Here is a 16,072-nt window from a genome sequence, read left to right on the forward strand (position 1 = left end):
GGAAATTTACCAGGTGCAAAATTTCTAGACGGCGAAATGGGAATCGGGAAATTTGCCAGGTGCAAAATTGCTAGGCAGTGAAATGGGAATCGGTGAATCGGGAAATTTGCCAGGTGCAAAATTACTAGGTGGTGAAATGGGAATCGGTGAATAGGGAAATTTACCAGGTGCAAAATTGCTAGGCGGTGAAATGGGAATCGGTGAATCGGGAAATTTACCAGGTGCAAAATTGCTAGGCGATGAAATGGGAATCGGTGAATAGGGAAATTTACCAGGTGCAAAATTTCTAGACGGAGAAATGGGAATCGGGAAATTTGCCAGGTGCAAAATTGCTAGGCGGTGAAATGGGAATCAGTGAATCGGGATATTTGCAAGGTGCAAAATTTCTAGGCGGCGAAATGGGAATCCGTGAATTGGGAAATTTGCAAGGTGCAAAATTTCTAGGCGGCGAAAATGGGAATCGGTGAATCGGGAAATTTACCAGGTGCAAAATTGCTAGGCGGCGAAATGGGAATCGGGAAATTTGCCAGGTGCAAAATTGCTAGGCGGTGAAATGGGAATCGGGAAATTTGCCAGGTGCAAAATTGCTAGGCGGTGAAATGGGAATCGGTGAATCGGGAAATTTGCCAGGTGCAAAATTGCTAGGTGGTGAAATGGAAATCGGTGAATAGGGAAATTTACCAGGTGCAAAATTGATAGGCGGTGAAATGGGAATCGGTGAATCGGGAAATTTACCAGGTGCAAAATTTCTAGGCGGCGAAATGGGAATCCGTGAATTGGGAAATTTGCCAGGGGCAAAGTTGCTAGGCGGCGTAATGGGAATCGTTGAATCGGGATATTGCCAGAGGCAAAATTGCAAGGCGGTGAAATGGGAATCGCTGAATCGGGATATTTGCAAGGTCCAAAATTTCTAGGCGGCGAAATGGGAATCGGTGAATCGGGAAATTTGCCAGGGGCAATGTTGCTAGGCGGCGTAATGGGAATCGGTGAATCGGGAATTTGCCAGAGGCAAAATTGCTAGGCGGTGAAATGGGAATCGCTGAATCGGGATATTTGCAAGGTCCAAAATTTCTAGGCGGCGAAATGGGAATCGGTGAATCGGGAAATTTGCCAGGGGCAAAGTTGCTAGGCGGCGTAATGGGAATCGGTGAATCGGGAATTTGCCAGAGGCAAAATTTCTAGGCGGTGAAATGGGAATCGCTGAATCGGGATATTTGCAAGGTCCAAAATTTCTAGGCGGCGAAATGGAAATCGGTGAATCGGGAAATTTGCCAGGGACAAAGTTGCTAGGCGGCGTAATGGAAATCGGTAAATCGGGAAATTTGCCAGGGGCAAAGTTGCTATGCGGCGTAATGGAAATCGGTGAATCGGGAAATTTGCCAGGGGCAAAGTTGCTAGGTAGCGAAATGAAGTGCGTGTAAGTTTGATTTGCTTATTAAGGGCTTTAACATCGGTCGCTTTAAAGTACTATTTATAAGTTTTGTTAGAACGCGATAAATAAATTAAATCTTTAATTTTTTACATTATAATAAATAAAAACAAATATTTTACCCAATATATATATATATATATAACTCGTTCGGGGCAAGGTTAGGTAAAATATGGACAAATATTTGGAATTTTCGAGTTTCAAGAGTCTTACGAGTTTTATGTTTCTGTTTATTTCTGTAATTGCTCGTTTTAGCTTAATACGTAAAAGTCAATAAATAAAGAAAACTATATTTTATTGTAACTGATTACAAGACATCCACATTTGATTTAATCATAGCTCAAAATCATCAACTTTGATTATAACAAGATATTTTGCTCAAAAAGGAAACTAAATTTAGTGGATGAACTTTAAATTTGAGTCGTTAAAGTTCGTGTTTGCGTCATACTTTTCTTTAAAATTAAAAAATTATAAATTTAAAATGAACTTACAACATTCCTTTTTAAATTTTGAATTAGTTCTCTGATGAGTTTATGCGATTAAAAAATTTATAAACTTATTTCAAAATATGAATCATTTATTTTTATCGTGTGTTAACTCTCGCGTTAAACAACAAAACGGGGGCCTTAACGACTAACGAAAAATCTCTGATCTTTCCCACTACTCAAGGCGGATGTGTTTAATTGAAAAACGGTGACTTGTGGGGACCAACGGTATTTCAATTTAAATTCTAGCACTCAAAATTTAATTTAACTATAATTGCGCGATTTATTGACCAATAAAATAATAATAAAATAATAATAATCAGCTAGGCTAATACCCAAGGCACCACCTTAGGCCTAAGGCATCATGCGACTTTTGAAGCCCTTAATTCAGGTGGCTGGGTTACAATGTCGGATGTAAGTCGTCCATTGGACATCTATTTAAGGTCGGCGTTCAGACTCTAAATAGTTCCAACATATGTAACATAATTACTCATAAGTATGCCACTAGCTCTATTTCTTCACTAACGGTTTGTACCCTACGTAATATTTGATGTCATATTTGACGTCATCGAATCTCAAATGCCGATAATGCCGTCGCCCAATTAGCTCTACGTCTGATAAACCGGCAATATAGTGTCAAGTTCTGTGAATGTAATTAATTTACAAATTAATGAAGTTCTCGGAGACTCACGTTCTAAAATAAATTTGCATTGCCAAATAAAAGAAGGTTTATTGGGAAAAAAAGTTGAATTTCATTTTGAGATTTTCTGGCGCATCTACAAGGTTGGAGTCTTTGCAGAATTTTTGAGCCTAGGCCTAACTCTTCCGTTGACTTGATACGGGTTTTAATAACGCTGGTGGAATATCCCACTTCGACGACTTGTTCCATTTTCGGAAAGCGATCACTTATTGGTAATTTTCCTCTACCTTTTATTTTTCTAAATTACCCATAATTTAACTTCATCCGCACAAACCGAGCAAGTTTATAAATTTCAATAAAGCTACATTGGTTAGAGGTTTTCCATTAGCTTAGATAAATATGTTACTAGCCAATAGTGTGACTCCCAAAATTACTAGGATGAATAAAAAGGTTAAAATCTAACGTAGTCCACCTTTTTACTGGTTCGTGGGGAAACAAACCATTAGTGAAGATTTTTGAATGGAATAAAGGTACAGTGGCATACTTATGAGTAATTATGTTACATATGGTTCCAATGATAAGACTTATTGAGTCTTCAAGTGGTCCAAAATGTTTTGTCACCATACCGACTTTAAAAGCGACCAAAAACGTACTTACGCGTAATGGGAATCGTTGAATCGGGATATTGCCAGAGGCAAAATTGCAAGGCGGTGAAATGGGAATCGCTGAATCGGGATATTTGCAAGGTCCAAAATTTCTAGGCGGCGAAATGGGAATCGGTGAATCGGGAAATTTGCCAGGGGCAAAGTTGCTAGGCGGCGTAATGGGAATCGGTGAATCGGGAATTTGCCAGAGGCAAAATTGCTAGGCGGTGAAATGGGAATCGCTGAATCGGGATATTTGCAAGGTCCAAAATTTCTAGGCGGCGAAATGGGAATCGGTGAATCGGGAAATTTGCCAGGGGCAAAGTTGCTAGGCGGCGTAATGGGAATCGGTGAATCGGGAATTTGCCAGAGGCAAAATTTCTAGGCGGTGAAATGGGAATCGCTGAATCGGGATATTTGCAAGGTCCAAAATTTCTAGGCGGCGAAATGGAAATCGGTGAATCGGGAAATTTGCCAGGGACAAAGTTGCTAGGCGGCGTAATGGAAATCGGTAAATCGGGAAATTTGCCAGGGGCAAAGTTGCTATGCGGCGTAATGGAAATCGGTGAATCGGGAAATTTGCCAGGGGCAAAGTTGCTAGGTAGCGAAATGAAGTGCGTGTAAGTTTGATTTGCTTATTAAGGGCTTTAACATCGGTCGCTTTAAAGTACTATTTATAAGTTTTGTTAGAACGCGATAAATAAATTAAATCTTTAATTTTTTACATTATAATAAATAAAAACAAATATTTTACCCAATATATATATATATATATAACTCGTTCGGGGCAAGGTTAGGTAAAATATGGACAAATATTTGGAATTTTCGAGTTTCAAGAGTCTTACGAGTTTTATGTTTCTGTTTATTTCTGTAATTGCTCGTTTTAGCTTAATACGTAAAAGTCAATAAATAAAGAAAACTATATTTTATTGTAACTGATTACAAGACATCCACATTTGATTTAATCATAGCTCAAAATCATCAACTTTGATTATAACAAGATATTTTGCTCAAAAAGGAAACTAAATTTAGTGGATGAACTTTAAATTTGAGTCGTTAAAGTTCGTGTTTGCGTCATACTTTTCTTTAAAATTAAAAAATTATAAATTTAAAATGAACTTACAACATTCCTTTTTAAATTTTGAATTAGTTCTCTGATGAGTTTATGCGATTAAAAAATTTATAAACTTATTTCAAAATATGAATCATTTATTTTTATCGTGTGTTAACTCTCGCGTTAAACAACAAAACGGGGGCCTTAACGACTAACGAAAAATCTCTGATCTTTCCCACTACTCAAGGCGGATGTGTTTAATTGAAAAACGGTGACTTGTGGGGACCAACGGTATTTCAATTTAAATTCTAGCACTCAAAATTTAATTTAACTATAATTGCGCGATTTATTGACCAATAAAATAATAATAAAATAATAATAATCAGCTAGGCTAATACCCAAGGCACCACCTTAGGCCTAAGGCATCATGCGACTTTTGAAGCCCTTAATTCAGGTGGCTGGGTTACAATGTCGGATGTAAGTCGTCCATTGGACATCTATTTAAGGTCGGCGTTCAGACTCTAAATAGTTCCAACATATGTAACATAATTACTCATAAGTATGCCACTAGCTCTATTTCTTCACTAACGGTTTGTACCCTACGTAATATTTGATGTCATATTTGACGTCATCGAATCTCAAATGCCGATAATGCCGTCGCCCAATTAGCTCTACGTCTGATAAACCGGCAATATAGTGTCAAGTTCTGTGAATGTAATTAATTTACAAATTAATGAAGTTCTCGGAGACTCACGTTCTAAAATAAATTTGCATTGCCAAATAAAAGAAGGTTTATTGGGAAAAAAAGTTGAATTTCATTTTGAGATTTTCTGGCGCATCTACAAGGTTGGAGTCTTTGCAGAATTTTTGAGCCTAGGCCTAACTCTTCCGTTGACTTGATACGGGTTTTAATAACGCTGGTGGAATATCCCACTTCGACGACTTGTTCCATTTTCGGAAAGCGATCACTTATTGGTAATTTTCCTCTACCTTTTATTTTTCTAAATTACCCATAATTTAACTTCATCCGCACAAACCGAGCAAGTTTATAAATTTCAATAAAGCTACATTGGTTAGAGGTTTTCCATTAGCTTAGATAAATATGTTACTAGCCAATAGTGTGACTCCCAAAATTACTAGGATGAATAAAAAGGTTAAAATCTAACGTAGTCCACCTTTTTACTGGTTCGTGGGGAAACAAACCATTAGTGAAGATTTTTGAATGGAATAAAGGTACAGTGGCATACTTATGAGTAATTATGTTACATATGGTTCCAATGATAAGACTTATTGAGTCTTCAAGTGGTCCAAAATGTTTTGTCACCATACCGACTTTAAAAGCGACCAAAAACGTACTTACGCGTAATTATCTAAAAAATGTTTAAGACTTTTAGAGTCGGCAAGTGGTCCTAAATGTTAGGTCACCATACCGACTTTGATAGAGACCGAAACCGTACTTACGAGGAATTATCTCTAAATCGTTTAGGATTTTTACAGTCGGTATTTGGGCCAGGACCCAAAAGCGACTTTTCGACCAAAGTCAAACCCTAAATCGACTCTTTGTGCTACAGGGGTTGGTGGTAAGACACTCTAACATTTATGGTTATTTACGAAAATATTCCAATTTACTCTATCCTTAAACAACCATCAAACATTATCACCTTATTTATTACAATTTCCTTCTTACAGTAATTTTTTCCTTATTTTGAAAATGTTTCTACCTCAAAATTGTTATTTTATATCTGAGTATTTTTTGCACTCTAACTTAAGCATTTGAATAATACTAAAATGTTTAATTGGTATTTAATGTAAATTTCTATTAATTGCTTGTTTTTCTAGAGAAATGACGCCAAACAATGGGTTTTTTCCACAATAGATATTCAAGTGGGTTAATTATATGACGTCAAACAATGGGTTTTTCACTATTCAACTTGTGAAATGACGTCAGTGTAGTCGCTAGCCAATGGGAATCAACCTTTACTTGCAGTTTTGATCACGAGATGATTTAATGTTAAGTGCGAAGAACTGTTATCTCAGAGAGGCAGCTCGTCTTCAAAGTTGGCCGTGATAGAACAATACAGCGACCGAAGGAGGAAGCTTTTTCGGGGGTCACGTGCAGGAAGTGGGTAGACTCTTTGTTATAAAATCGTCAATTAGAAAGCTCTCAGAATTAGATACTAGTGGACGGAATTCTACAACATCTTTTATTTTACTCGAATTACTCCTGGCCAATGGAGTGGCCCTCACCAGGTTCGGGAAAAAGGGTGTTATAGAAGTCAAAAACCACTTTATTAATTCGAAAACACTTGGGATAAGTGTTCTCTGAGGGACTGGGACTAAATTGTTCCCCATTTTTCATAATCATTGAAATGTGAGCACCTAAAAAATAGTTTCTAAAACTCATCAATAGAAGCAGCTACTTACAATTTTCCAGACACAATATAATCAAATCAATAATTAATCTAGCCATAAAACAAGAAATAAACACGGGACCACCAGATACAAAATTAGGCTAGGCTCAGTGGCTGCAAGGACCCCTTTGATTATTCGACCCGTTATGGATTAGTAGTCATTAGGAGCCACGTCAGAAATTCCTTACTTCCGAGCCTGATCCTCACTTCTCTAAGCAGACAGCGGATTATTTAAGAATATTTAAAAAAGTTTTGTCTGCTTAGAGAACTGCTAGTTCGGTCACGAAACTAGCGGTAAACGTTTCAGTTACTCTCGAACAAAGTCCTTCAAAATTTATTCGGGCTATTTTTGATTTGGTTTCGCGTTATCTTAATGGGGATAGAATACGAACCTTTTGCCACTAGTGGCGTGACAGACCTAGAGGTCCTCTAAGTAGACGCCCAGTGAGCAAACGGGACTACTTCCTGAGTTCAGCTCTGCTTGTTCCGAGTGAACTGAACTCTTTCGTATCGAGGGGCAAGTGACGTCATACTCCCACGATTTGTGAAGTGGCCTTTCCCATCCCTCTTTTGTTGGACAGTCTCCTTTGAAAGATATTTCCTAAGATTTAATGATTTATTGTGTTCATTATTATTTTCCGCTTTAATTGTGCTTATCTTCTTTATCAGATTAATTTTTATCCACATGATTCTTAATAGACCATTCCATAAAATACTACTTATGAGGTTATTTACTTTTGCTTAGAGAAACTGAAGGTGTGGCCCAATTTTTCATGAACCGGGTGGCTCGTTATTATCTTTTGTTTGCAAACATGCAACATTGGTTGGCTGGTCGATATAAAATATAACTAAATAAATGTATAATGTCTAGTCCGAATAAGGACGGACCATAAGCCAAATAATGAAAGTTGCCAGTCCTACAGTAAAAGCTTTAAAGTCTTTGCGAAGTTTTTGGCTGGCTTAGCTCGGATTTTATAGAATGGTCTTTTTAAAAAGGAGGTTTGCCAATTAGAAAATGCTCACAGCGCCACTGGCAAATATGGGAACTAATTGGCAGATTGGCCAGTGGGGCCGCAGCAATTTTTTCCCTTTAATAACACGCGTCGTTATGACTACTAATATTTAATCAATACTATTTGGCAAGGCTAACAAACAGCGTTGCCGGACGTACGATAATTATCGAACACGTCGATAATTTCAAGCTAATTTTTAGACGTTTTCTATATTTTCAATGGCGTACAGTATGCATTTTTCGATAATTAAGCTTGCACGTTCGATAACTAAACTAAAATCCCTGTACGATTTAAATGGATAAGCACCAACTCTATTTCGATTGCAAATGAAATATTTAAATATGACTTCGAAACTGAAAAAAATTTAAAAAAAAACTAATCGGGAATTTATTCCCTCTCACGTTTTGTTCTTTTTACCTTTACTTTAAAAATAATAATCTATGAGTATAACATCACAGAACATTAGAAGTGCTAATCCAAATCTCCCGCTTTTATACGCCCATTGCATTGTTGTAAGAATCTTAGTAATGACATTGACATCTTTGCTCTCGTTGAAACGGGGTATTACGACGATACCCATGACTTCTATGAAGCCTATAATTTTTTGGCACTGGTTGCAAAAACCGAACAAGTGGAGGAATTGGTTTCTTCGTTAAAAATAATTTAACAATTCCGGTTGTTCTTTGTGAAATTACTGTTTTTTATAAGATTTTTACTATAACAAGTTGGCAAGCCAAAATATAAATCTCCTCGGAAGAGTTTTTAATTTTCAGTGATGCGTAACTGTATCCATGGTTCTGCGGTAGAACGCTCACCTGTCGTGCAAGAGGGCTCGGGTTCGAATCCCGGCCGATTAAAAATTATACTACACCCAATGACAAAAAGAGGGCGCTTTTGGAAAAACCTTTTCCCTGATTCTAAGAAACTGGGTACGCAGTGATTAGCCTTTGCCCCGAAAATGCGAACGCGTTCGCAGGCCTGACAGACAGACCCACAGACAGACACGGTGGTTGTATAACCCCTCCTAGGGTACAAAGTCCTCTCGGAGAGGTAAAAATTAATGGCCTCAAGGACCGACAAGTTACTTCATATCAAAAATGGAGTTTTTTCTAAGTAAAATGGGCCCACATAATAAGCCTAAAATATTACTAGGTGATATTAATTTCAATTTATTAGTAAATAATAATGCTACTTAAGCAATAAAGACGTAATCGCTTGTCATAATTTAGAACCAACCTACTAGAATCTCTAACACCCTTATCGATATCTGCTACAGCAACCTATCCACTAATGTCTCTAATTTTAAAATCTATACTGACTGGGATATCACGGACCACGACCCAATTTATCTAACTCTTAACACTGTTAACCCTAAGCCCACTCTTCACCGCGTAAACAAATCACAACGTAACATAAACAACTTCATCAACCACATACAAAATGAAATGGAAAGTATCTTCGAACAAACTGACGTCAATGTTGCCTTCGATTTCTTTACCTCTAAAATTAACGATATATTTAATAAAAGTTTCCTTTACAAATTATTCCATAAAAAGACATCCCACGGCTGGATTACCGATACCCTAGAAAATGATATTCAAATGAAAGATAAATTTAAAAAAATCACGAAACGCGCGCCTACAGAACAAAATGTTACAAACTATAAAAAACAGAGAAATAACTTGGCTAATAAACTCCGTAGTGCCAGAATTGCATACTTTAAAAACCTTTTAATGGGCGCTCATTCATCTAAAGAATTATGGACAATAAATAATATTATGGGCAAAAACCAAAAAATAATCAAAAATCTACTACTACAGATACTTCCCCAGATACATTCAATAATTTTTGTATCATTTAATGATACTAATAATAATATATTTAATAATAATTACTACACTTTAGTTAAGACTATCGGTAATTCTTTTATGGTGTTTGAAACTGACGCTTCTGAAATCTCTGAAATAATCTGAAGTCTTAAAAATGATTCGGCTCCGGGTCTAGATGAACTGCGCCCAAACCTCATAAAATGCATTAGTCAATATATTGTTCCTCCATTTGTTTTTTTATTAACTGGTCATTCAAAACCGGCATTTACCCAAATTCATAAAAAAATACTCTTATAGTTCCTATTCATAAAAAAGGCGATATCCAAGAAACTATCATCCGATTGCAGTTCTTTGGTCTTTATTTACAAGTCTATAAATAATGGAATCCACAATGCCTTTAATCTGAATGACAAGAATCCTACATGTAAGCTAAGACAGACCAATAAGCTAAAAATAACTAAATCCAAACTGAACCGCAGGCTTAACACAGTGTTTCATAAGGGAGCAAATTTATTCAATTCCCTACAATTTGCCCAATGGCACATGAATTTGTAATGAACTTTGTATAAGGTTTTATTTTTTTTTGTTCTGTTATTATCTCTTGCTTTAAGATCTGCTAAACGAACTCTCCTGCTTTTTGTTATTTTCTATATAACGTTTTGTCTTGACCACATATCTGGTTTTTATACATTTATTAACCGGGCATAAAGGTCTACAAAGACATAGCCCTGTCCCTCTTATGTACTTCGAAAGTGTCAATTAGAATGTATTCTTATTATTATTGTTATTATTATTATTATTATTATTATTATTATTATTTTTAATATTATTATTATTATGTACAATAATTTTTTAATTGCCTGAAAACCAATTAAATCTGTGACTTTTAAATATAAGTTTTCAATCGGTCGAACTTTAAGTTTAACGTCAATATTTCGCACAAAATTCGAATATACCGTTAGTTTTCAGGCATACGATAATTTATTTCTGAAATCAATATTTTTTTTGGCTCTGGTACGATTATTTCAATTTTAGTTTCAGGCACTGGAAACGCTGCTTCCAAATTAATAATAGTATGTCGTCTGCTAAAAGGATCTCTTGCTCGGAACCATTAGCTTGAAAGTGTTTTTAGATCCCTATTGAATAATTGCGCGTTTGATAGAGGGATAACAACAATAATTTAAGAGAAAAAAAACCCAGATATTTCAATGTGAGGCTTGTGAGCGTTTAATAAATCAAAGATAAAATGAAACAAGCATTTTCCAAATTCAAATTGCTTGTTATTTCAAAATAAAATCGTAATAAAAAATCGCATTTCTCAGAATTCGAAAAAGTCAACATCTCCGCAGCCCTGTCGTTCAAAATTGTAATTATTAAAAAATAAATTAAATAATATTACATGAAGCCTTGGCCTTACTTGTAAAATCCGTCCATACGCCTTGATGTAACCTTCATCCTGCACAGCACTTCCCACACAGCAGCTCGCTTCTTTAAATGCCTTTTGGAAATTAAATATAACGGAAGCTTTAATATCTTATTAAATAATAATATTACCCAAGACAGAACCCATGTCATCTAGAATGCGCAGGAGGGTGACGGCCAACAGCTCCCTACACTTAAATTTAAGGTAATTTAAGGTAATTAGGAAGAGGTGACCTCTACTGTAATTAACGTAGCGTGAGCTAATATATCAGTCTAAAACTTTTTTTTGGAATACTCGGCAAGGCTTAACGACTTCGAATAGGGAGTCAATTTCCGTTCAGAACCTTTTGTTATACAATGGTTTCTGTTGTGTACCGTAAAATTAAGATTTCCGCCGAAACTTATCCCGGTATTTAAACTGTTTCTGCCTTGTCGCACGTATCGTAATTCGTGAATAAGGTGCATTCAATCTTTTCGAATAGTTCAAAACTTCAGATTAGTGTGACCAAAGATGAAGTAGACTAGTAGAGCTCGGTACCCTAGATTCGAGCTCTCCGATTGATGGTTTTGTACCGACGCGATTACCCACTTGCTTGCGCGTGATCTCCGAGATATTGTCCTCCGTAGGTTGCTGTAGAGCGCTATCTATAGTTGGTTACCATGGTATTAGAGCTCGGGGTTTGGATACAAAATATCAGTTTTATTTGTTTTGATCCATAGCCGAAAATTATCCGAATAAAAACTTATTTTCTGCATATTAAATCGTGTGATATCCGCGAATAATATCCATAAATAAACAGTTCACTGAAATTTTTCTCAGTAATCGAAAGTTTGGCGGTTAATTTATCTGTTCCGCTGAGCTCTAGTAAATATGGAGCGAGTCAAAAAGCGTCTATTTAGGAGACGAAAATCCAGCAGTTTTTGAGTTTCACGCGTTGGCCGCTAATTGGTTCTATGTAAATTGAAGAGGCTAATTAATCTACGTGTACGCCGTTTCCACGCATGCGCGGATAAAGATTTACATTTATTTAGCCCTAGAGCACTATCAGGGAACGTATTTGTGCCAGTCAGGGAAATTCTATTGCTGCGTTAATTTATCCATGCGCAAAGATTAGTAAGCACTCGCGGAGTGTTCTTAGTCCTTAAACATGCAGTTTATTACTGAAAACAGTCCCATGGTGAGAAATGAAGTGTCATACTTGCGTATTTTATGTTGCTTATGTTATAAAGTGGCTTACTTTGGTATCTGCTCTTGCGTTTCCTTCTTTGCAAAGTTCTTGGGATAAAAACTTGTTGAGGTTAACGGTAATAGTTAGTGTAGGGAGCTGTTGGCTCGCGTGGCTTGCAGGGCTTGCCACCACCCTCCTACGCATTGTAACCCGGCCACCTGAATTAAAAAAAAGGCTTTAAAAGTCACTCGATGACTTAGGCCTAGGGTGGTGCCTTGGGTATTAGCCTAGCTGATTATTATTATTTAATGCTCGTCAATGCAATTTTTGCCGTAGTCCTACAAAAGAAATTGTTCGCTCCAGATGAATGAATACTTTTGGCTATTTTTCACTATATTAATCTACTTACACTACATAGTTTACACTATATTTTAAGCTATTACGGACAACTAAGCGCGTAGTAGAATTTTCAGCCCATTACGAGCGCTTGTGGAATTTCTTCAATTTTTAGAGGAATAATTATAGTATTCGGGACCGAAAACTATCAAAACACCTCCTTAGGTTCGCATTTGAAACCTAGATAGGTTGCGGCTAAAGCAAACGCTAATAGTTTTTCCTCATCGTTATTCGTAAATTTGACATTTAAAAAAATTATACTTGCATTTTAAAATAATTTTTGCATCGTTTGCTTATATTTTGATAAGTTTATTTAAGAAAAAACGTTCTTTTGACTTTTTCATTTGTCCGTTTCGGTCTGGAATACGAAATAAAGGCTCTACACTACGATGCGCCATCTATTGAATCTTAACATTTTATATTTTATAATTTCGATTCAAATTATTAATAGAAATACTTATTTAAATTATTTGTTTTTATATAGTTTAGAGTAACATAATTATAGATGGCGCTAAGCAGCAGATATATTTTTTATCCGGTTTGAAACTGGTGAACGAGTTGCACAAAGCCCTTGGAGTGCGCTGACATGTTGGAGTATATAAGATTCGCCCTTCTAGATATGACTTTTATTCTAAAACATTTACTTAATAGGCAAACTAGAGCTGCATGAATAGTACTATATGTTCGTACTAAATCCACCGTATGTTCAGTACAGTAGCGCTGCCAGCGGTAGGCACAAGTACGCACGTGCCTACGTTGAAAAATTGTGGACCTACTTAGGGGGCCTCCATTTAAGAACTATAGGCCTACTTGGGGCCTCCAATTTAAGAAAAGGTGCCTACTGTTTTTGGCCTCCAATTTACGAAAAAGGTGTCTTCTTGGGGCCTAAAATTCATTGAAATATGACTAGTTGACTACCATTTATTTTATTCCTGAACGGCCGGTAATCTTTGCTCTCCACTTTAGAAAACAAACCTGCAGCCTAAAAATGGTAGGTTACGGGGTGTGAACATACCGAGTTTATTTGTAAAGGGGGATCATTGTAATTCGGGGAAAAACAGCTGCTTCCATGACCGCACACGTTATCGTAAAACGTAAAAATGTCCTCGGACCTTAACTCCCCTCCCCCTCGTGGCATCTTCAAATTCAAAGAGCGAAATGCCCCCCTCCCTTATTTGGGGGTTTGTGATTCGCCCACTGGGTCACGTGTTCGAAAGGCCGGTGGTCACTCTTATGTTATCGAATTTATTTTTACCAGTTTCATTTGATTTTGCGCGCTTCTTCAAAGCAGTTCTTTACATTTCGAGTCTTTCTCAGTCAGTTAATTTAGTGTCCTTTTTGTTTAAATATTTTTGGCAAGAGCCGACTTCTACCTCCTAGAGGTTTAAGGAAAACATACTGCGCTTGTTTTAAATAAAAACATTTCGGGCTAGTTTATAAAGTTAGTTCGCTTTTTTTTCAAGCTTTTAGTAGCTAGATTTTTTGAAACAAACTATTGGTGGTGCCGAGGGTGGTACCATTCTTAAAACTAGTCTTAAGACTATAGTGGTACCATTTTTAAAAGGCTTAATATCGGGAGTTTTTACTTTAAAAACTAAAACCAGAATGAGTTCCCGAAAGTTTATGTCGGGGGCCCAAAAACGCCAAAAACGTAAGAGAGAAGCGAGCATAGTTATATTAGTAGTCAGAAAGACGCGATGGAACGATTTCTTCAACCGTGAGCTAAAATAAAGAAACTGAATTCAGGGGAAAATCTAGGTTTTACGGAGACTGAAAACAGTAAAAAAATGTTGTTGACGTTTTACCCAATATCGATGTCAGCCCGGAAATTTTGGTTGAATCCCCTAATAGAGCCTCGAGTGCAAAGATAGACAATTCAATCTTAAGATGATTAATTGCTTTAGATATTAGTTTAGATAAGGATTGTCTGCCCGTTCAACCTAACCTCGCGTCTTTTCCCAAAACCCTAATGGGTGGTAAAAACCGAGGCTTCAATTCTTCTTGGTACACCAAATACCAAATGCTCGAATATTCTGTAGCAAACGATAAAGTTTATTGTTTTTGTTGTCGGAATTTTTTGGTGGTGGAAATACGGAATTTATTGAGGGGTTTTCGGACTGAAAAAATATGGCCAAAGAGTTCGAAGAACACTTTACTTCGACTTAATCTTTACACCAACAGTCTTATAAAAATATTCAGACTATTTGGAATCGAAGAAATCTCGAGGCTCAATAGTATGTCAGGTTGATCAGCATCATAAAACAGACGTTGCTAGAAATAGAGATGTCTTAGCTGCTCACGTGCAGATAATAGTACTGTGCGCCCAACAAAATCTCGCTCTTCGGGGGCATAGGTCGGACGCTGAAAATGGGAACAGTGGCAATTTCGTAGAAATTTTAGATTATTGAAGAGAAATTGTCCCGACTTAAAAGCCAAGTGCGAAAGTATGCCAAATAATGCTAAATACATACATAGCACTGTCCAAAATGAGCTGATCAACCTTAGTGGGCATTTGGTTAGGCGAATGATGATAAAGGAGGTTAATGAATCAGGTGGTTTCTTTTCCGTAATTGGCGATGAGACTAGAGATAATGCGGGAGAAGAACAGCTGAGTGTTTGCATTAGGTATACTAGAAAGTAAATTGGCAGTAGAGCGATTTTTAGCATACACAGATTTGCATAAGTTCGACTCTGAAAGCATCAGCTTGGCTATAATTACCCTTTTGGCGGAGAATGGACTGAAAATTGAAAATTGCGTTGCTCAGACTTATGATGGGGTCAGTGTAATGAGTGGGCACGTAAAAGGGGTGAGGGTTCAAATAGAGAAGGCAGTAGGTGGATATTGTCCATACGTCCATTGCTATGCCCATCGTTTAAATTTAGTTTTGGTTGAATGCTGCTCCAATATAGTCGCGGTTAGGGAATTACTCGGACTAGTTCAAGCGATCTATAATTTCCAAAGCAATTCAGATATTAGGAGTGAATATTTTGATAATTCTCAAAAAGAGTTAGGCTACGAAATAGTTCTCAAAATGCCGCAAAGCTGCGACACTAGGTGGTGGAGCAAAAAAAGGTCTTCATTACTTCAGAAGTAGATTTGATTCTGTTCTACCCAGCAAACACAAATCGTCCCTGGGACGTCCCAGCATGGTCCATAGAGCCCAGCTTGGTCCCGTTCAAAATTCGTCCTACGGGACGAATAACTGACGTCCCATTTTAGTCCTCGTTGAACCAATTTCGCGACATCCGATATTCAGCCCAATCGACGTCGCATGGATCTCCACTATTCGTCCGAAATGTTTCGTCCATTAATGCTATCTAGAGGTGCGTTTATCAGCAATTAATTTTAATTTTTTTCACCTGTATTTGTATTTGAGCTGATAATGATTAATGAACCACAAAATATTAATTTTATTAAGAATATTATTATTTAAATTTACGAGTTTATTTAACGTGAATTAATGAAATTACGTATTAAATCAAAACTACTTAATTATTTAATTAATTTTATCTGTTCTTAATTTTTATATTTTTTTATATTATTATTTTCTTAATTTTTATTTCCATTATTTTCATTTAT

The sequence above is a fragment of the Leiobunum rupestre genome, chromosome 1 (genome assembly GCF_980474605.1).
Source record: "Leiobunum rupestre chromosome 1, qqLeiRupe1.1.hap1, whole genome shotgun sequence".
Lineage (NCBI taxonomy): Eukaryota > Metazoa > Arthropoda > Arachnida > Opiliones > Sclerosomatidae > Leiobunum > Leiobunum rupestre.